At 40.4% G+C, this 6692-nt stretch overlaps 1 pseudogene; it reads left to right on the top strand.

Annotated features, from left to right (window-relative positions):
- Nucleotides 1-5221: 5221 nt before the first annotated feature.
- On the top strand, nt 5222-5530 carry LOC149175741 (protein MIZU-KUSSEI 1 pseudogene; annotated as a pseudogene).
- The last annotated feature ends 1162 nt before the right edge of the window (nt 5531-6692 follow it).

The following is a 6692-nucleotide window of genomic DNA, read 5'->3' on the forward strand; positions in this document are numbered from 1 at the left end:
GACCAGCTTTCATTTCCCGGATCATACAGAGCAGATAGCCATATACCATCCCTGAATGGTCTTTTCACGCAAGAAATGTATCAATCTCCAGTCCGTCCTCCTGATGAGAGCGAGTGATTCGGGGGGACATGATGGAAACCCAGGGGGCATGCACCCTGGTCTACTTCAGCAGGAAAACTTCAGGTATAGGGTAGGTTTCCGCGAGAGAATATGACTAGTCTGTACCCCCGTCCGTTATTGGAAGAGGGGGTTATTCTAGAACAAGATTCTCTTGTCAAAGTTAAGTGAGTGGAGTAGCCTCCTTCACTCACCTTTGTCTATTTTGGTAGACATCGCCGAAGAAGTGTTTTGTTTGCGCTGTAAATGGAACAATCTTTGGTAACCTGTAAGAGGTAGGCCTCTCTCGGTAAAACAAATGTTTTAACGGGCTAAAGAAGGGGTAACCTTGAAACTCTATTTTATAACTGGGGGCATGCAAGCTTTTTGGCATGCAAGCGAAGAGCGACTATTTATTTTTTAAAATTTGTAGGACCTCTAACCCTTTAAACTCGTAGGATTGGTCGTCTCCTAACTTGCATAAAGAAAGGATGTGGGGCAAAACTCTAAAGGTTGTCGTTTTATATGAGACATTCTTATCACACGACTGGATTAATCAAGCAGTTTTAGCACATAGTTCAAGCTCGTTAAAAAATAAACATAAGACATGAGAAAATGTTTCCCCCCGCGTTTAAGCTCGTTAAAAAATGAACTATTCCCCGGTAAATAACCATCGTGAATGTAGTACTTCAGCCGTTAAAGCCTTGGTCGTGTTTGCACCGTCACCTCCACTTTTTCATTGGCCGATCATTCACCTCCATTTGATTGTTTACCCATTTTGAGGAACAGCTGCGAAGAGTGATTTCACTAGCCATCCTTGTGACACTGCCATGATTGGAAAATTCTAACCCTTACCTAGAATCAGCTGCTACCCATTTTATCACTCGTTCCTCAAAAGACGAGTCTCCTTTAAGCTCTTTTCAACTGACTCGTAAAATATGAAAAGATTGCCGAGCCATTGGCCTCTCCAACTCGTTAAAGGGATAGGAAGTGCTATCCCTCCTCTAGATTTTAATCTTTTTGGACCTGAGGGATTATTACACAAAAAGATCGAGCGCTTGTTTTGTTCGGCTCGTTAAAAGTATCGAAAATCCATCCCTTCTGTATTGTTTTATACTTTTTCGGACTTAATGGATTAGATGACGAAAAAGGAATTTTGGAGTTACCTTTACGTTCCTTTTCAGACTCTCTAAAATTGAAAAGGACCGAGTTATCTTTGTCGTTAAACTCGTTAAAAAGATTAATAGCGATAAACTTGTCTATATACGAGAACGAGTTTCACTATCGCTAGGCCCGTTAAAACATAGCGATGGGTTTGCCTGAAGGGAAAATTATAGAACAAGCATATGTTATCCTCCTCAAGCTTGACAAAAATAAAGAGGTACTAGTCAGCAATGACTGGGGAAAATTGGGAAGAAAACTTGAAGAAACTTTGTTGGTAGCAAGTCGCTCTTGAACATGACACTTCCACTCCGTGTCCGAGTCGTGTTGGGTTGTTTCATTCACCGGTCGCATCACCATGGTCACGCCATACCATCCACATTTGGGGTTAATGCTACCAATCCATCACATCAGTGTCGCCAATATGTTCAAGAGAAGTCATTCAGAGAATTCACCTGTGTCTCACCCACTACCATACATTATACTCCATTCTTTCATGACCACCACCCTGAACCTTATATCACCAGATCGTTTTCACCTCCATTAAAATCATTTGCTCCATTCCGTGTCATTGATGTGGGATTCATTAAGGCCCTCCTGTGACAAATCACTTCTTGTCGACATCAGTTCATTATCCAAGAAGTTGATCTAGGAACACCCCATTCAGTACTTTGAAGCTTGCATGCCTCAATGGCAAGTTTCTCACTTCCGGCGACAGGTTTACATCAATGGCCTTCGACCGAAAGATTTTGCGTGGTGTTCGACGCCAAGTCCTTTATTCACACCACGTGAATTGTACTGCAATACCTTGAGGGTCATTATCATTATCGGTGATTCCTCTCGCTCTTGTTAACAGTTTACATCATTGACTGGTAATCAAGCGATGTCTTTTCATGTTCGACTTCAGAACATTTCTCACATGGATCGACTTGTACTTCAAGTGAAGATCGGACGAGATTGAAGACCCCGGATCTAGTTTCATCCATCCGGGCTGCGTATATATTCAGGGAAATAAAGACATTAAATGTACATCATTGCTACACAGATAATCATCCACTCAAAAGGATGATGGCTCTATCAGAATCATCAATCTACACTCAAACGATTGTCTGGCCTATGTACCTGAAAATGAATTTATAAAGCTGAACATGGGAATGCCCGCCTCAGCTAAATCATGAAAATAGTATGAAGATAATGTATTGTATTGTATCTTATTACAGGTCTCCTCCCAGCATTGAAAGAACTTCGGATCCTCATAATAAAGCATTTCACCCGACACCAAAAGATTAACGGCCTCATACTTTAGGGGGCAACTGTTATAGACATTTTTGGGCCCTACAACCCCAAGCATGAAATTTCCATAAACCAAGGGCTCCTAAGTCCTTAAAAGTGTTGTTCTAACCCCTAAAGGAATAAGGTCAACAGATTACAGCTTCTCCCAGAAGTTCCCCATGAGAAACTGCTCAGAATTGGTCAAAACAGGATCATTGCAGCTGCTCCACTGGCTAAGTGCGTTGCATCTCACCCAAATACACTGTGAGGGTGCGTTGCATTTCAAAAGTCCCTTCTGTGGGGTGCGATGGGTGAGAAATGACAAATGGCAGTGTCATTCCGCGAGGTGGAGAGGCAATGGAAGCTTCCAAAATCTTCTCCTGTGACACTTGCCTCACTAAATTCGACCAAGGATGAGTAAGAGGCCATCAGTCTCCAAGTGGAATCAAGAACTATCAGAGAGAAGACACTAATCAAATCACAAGCTGACTCATCCCCCTTACAGATATCTATATATGGATCCCTCATCCCAGAGATCCAGAGGCTGGAATTTTGCATATTGTAAGGAATTGTTGTTGGTTTCTTGAGACAAACATCATATTATTGGGTGATCTAAGCTTTGTTTGAGGTGAAGAGGGGCTTCTTTGCTGGGAGGTTGATGCTGGGTAAGAACAACTGGTTGTAACTCCTCCTGGCTCTTTTCTTGTTTATCAATAAAAGCTATTTGAGTTTTCCTCCATGCTTTTGTATCATTGATGCTTGTTACATTTGTATGGTCAATTTACATCTGATCCTAGATTGTTTATGATTATAGATCCATGTCTTTGTATAGTGTTATGCTTCTGTGATCTTACAAGTACTTTGTGAAGCTGGGCGTGCACGGGAGCAGGTAGCTGAGGACTATCAAAGAAGAGAGGGATCGAATCAAGAGATTAGTGCAAGACAGAGGTTGGTCTTTCTGTTCCTCTCTATCTATAACTCATAAAGGAAAAACAAAAGTAGCTTTTCTCTGTTTGTTTCTAAGGTAGATGTCACACCTTAGTGGGATAGAGCAGTTCTATATAGACACTTTTCCCTGTAACAAGTTTTACCTTTCTGCTGGTTTCTTTTCTGCTCAATTTTGTCCCATGGTAGCTTGCATGTAGAAGCATCATGTGATCCATTTCATTTGTAGTGAATGCAATGCAGATCTGCCTTTTCTCCTTGAGAATGTCTGCCCCCCCCCCCCCCGCCTCTGAAGTATCTTCCTCTTCCTCTTCGTCCACCTCTTCCTCTTGTAGAATCTTGAGCAGGATGCTTTTCTTTATGAGCAAGGCACACAGTCTCTTCAGAAGATTCAGGAGTTGTCTTCTTTCCAAAGGCTTTTTCTCTTTCAGCAAACTTTTTCCCAAGAGAGTCAAAGGTTATATCTTTAAGATTTCCATTTGCTTGTAAAGACTCAAGATAATTGGAGTAGGTAGGATAGAGTGCCTTGAGAAAAGCAATAAGAGGGATATCCAACTCAACCTTAGTGGATTTAATATCATGCATTATAGACTTTACTTCAGATGCAAGAGCAAGAGGATCATTATTTTTTAGTTCAAGAGTGAAGAGTTTAATCATGAGCTGAACAACTTCAAGTGCAGAATGTGAGTCATAGAGTTCTTTCAGCTTTTGTAAAGCTTCAAAAGCAGTTGAATATGATGAAATATGACGACTTACTTCTTCATTTACAGATGCTGCGATTAATGCATAGGCTTTGTTGTTCTTGTTTTCCCAAATGAAGAGCTCTTTGTCTGATGTAGGCTGCACTGGGTCATTGTCTCCTTCTCCGACACACACTCCTTTCCACAACTCATTGAAGATGAGGGTGTGTTTTATCATTTGGGACCATTCATGATAGTTCTCCTTACCAGTGAGAACTATTCCTACCATAGAGATGATTGAATGCATTCTGTAAAAAATACTTCTGCTGATAAAAAAACTTCTGCTGATAAAAAAAATTTTCCTTACGTTACAGCCTTATGCACTATATTTTCTTCAAATCCCTCTAATGTTTGATAGAAGCATCAGCATTTCATTGAAATATTATGTACATATCACTTCAATATTACATATCACTTTAATGCTTCAATGCAGCATTACCATTCAAATGATAAAAAAACTGTGCAATACTACTATTCACCTCCACAAATGCTTTGAATGATTTTTTTTGTAAACAAAACTGCGCAATACTACTATGTCACACCATTCCAAAAAATAACACGTCCACCAGCAGCTTCAATGCAGTTCAACTCGTCCTCTCGTTTGGGCTTATGGTCACTGGAAAGGGAATAGCTTTGCCTCCCCTTGATAAGACTGCTCTGGAATTTAAGCATCAACCATACCTCAAAATACTTAGTCACAATAATATTTTGTCGTAGTCAATAACAGTGGTAGAGGCTAATAATTATTATTGCTAGTGTTAACGGAGCAGAGTAGAGTTCGGTTCATACCGCATGGTCAATGCCATGAAATTCTGCCACTTAAAAGAACAAATATGGCGTAGAAACAGCGACAAATTTGGTCCTTTTTGTGGGGTAGAAACTAATGTTTGCGTTAGCGAATTGTAGCCTTGTGGACTTCCCTGGACTTTCACCAAACATGAAGCAAAATAAAAATATATTGATAACGTTAATAATGTTGCGCATAAAACGATAATACCACTGCATCGATGGCAATTGAACAGGCGCAGGAGGATCCGAGGTCCCCTCCCATGTTGTTGATAGAGTTTGCAATAGCCACAAATTTTCTGGTGAAGGAAATGGCCTCAGGGTTGGTGAGAATTTCCCTTGAATGCGAGAGGGCTATGAACAGAGGGAGGGTTTATCAGGAGCCAATCTGGACCATGTATTGCAATGGCAAGAAGAATGGGTATGCCATGAAGAGGAGCTTCTCTATGACAGACGAAAAGATATTTGAGATGGTGCAGGCTGTTTCAATGGGTGCGGGATTCCGAGGCATTCTACATGATGAATCCTGATGGCACTGGAGGACCAGAACTCAGCATTTTCTTGCTCAGAATATGAGACTAATTGCAGGCGAGCTACAAGAATCCGTTCATGTGGGCAGAGAAATCATTTTAACGTAATTTGTGGGTCCTTCAAATGCACAACACACCACAGTAATTCAACGCACAGGTATAACGGCCTCAGCGTTAGGTAGACAACCTTCTGCGTGCCACCTTAACCAAAGAGGGCGAGGAAGAAATTATGGCATGGTCTGACTGCTCAGAGAGTGACAGAGGCAGAGGTAGAGTAGCACTCTGGACAGAGGTAGTGGCAGCAATGATCAGGACAGAGGCAGTGGCAGAAATGCTCAGGAGTTACAACTATTTTTATAACAGGCTCTGATACCATGTCAGGCCAGGAGTAACTCCAGTTTGGCAGAAAACTCAGAAAAACTGATTCGTGTATATTCCATAGGTAACCCATTGTTGTATACAATAGGGAGTGATTGTTCAGTTCATCTCTCGATGACTGTTCACCTTCCAAATTTATTTATTTACATAAAATTCCCAATCATGAAGATTAGGTGTCAACAATTTGTTAGAAATAGTGTTTTATTACTCAAATTCATGCATAAAATAATAAGATGATAAATACGTATAAAATACGTATAAAGACCCTACTCTATTCATTAACATGATTTAAATTCACAAAACACTTTAGAAAATAATTGAAAATTGAGAAATAAGGCAAGGAAAAAATGGCAAATATAAGGCTCAACATCACCCCCCAACTGACCTTTTTGCATGACCTCATGAAAATAAATAGTTAACATGTAAGGCAATTAAGGAGTAAGCTTCATAAGCTTCTTCTCGTCTATTCCTGAACCCATTTATTTATCAGAGCTCTCCAAAAGCTACTGACTTACTTGATTCTGATAAGTCATGATCAGATTTATAAAATGATTGTCGACACCGATACTTGAATCATATCCAGTGGCTACCTCTTTCCAACATTGGTTGAACATAGTCTTCTATTATAGACATAGCATACCGAAATTTATGTAACCAAAAGGTTCTTTGTTCTTGACTTCATTTGGTGATGCCTCTCATATTTCCTTGGCTCCACGAAGGGCCTCCTCTCTGATGTATTCTAGATATTCCATTCCTAACTTCAAGATATCATATTGAGTCTATA

Source organism: Pinus tabuliformis, chromosome 4_1 (assembly GCF_031772625.1).
Source record: "Pinus tabuliformis cultivar Carrire ecotype Pingquan chromosome 4_1, CPIR1, whole genome shotgun sequence".
Taxonomy (NCBI): Eukaryota; Viridiplantae; Streptophyta; class Pinopsida; order Pinales; family Pinaceae; genus Pinus; species Pinus tabuliformis.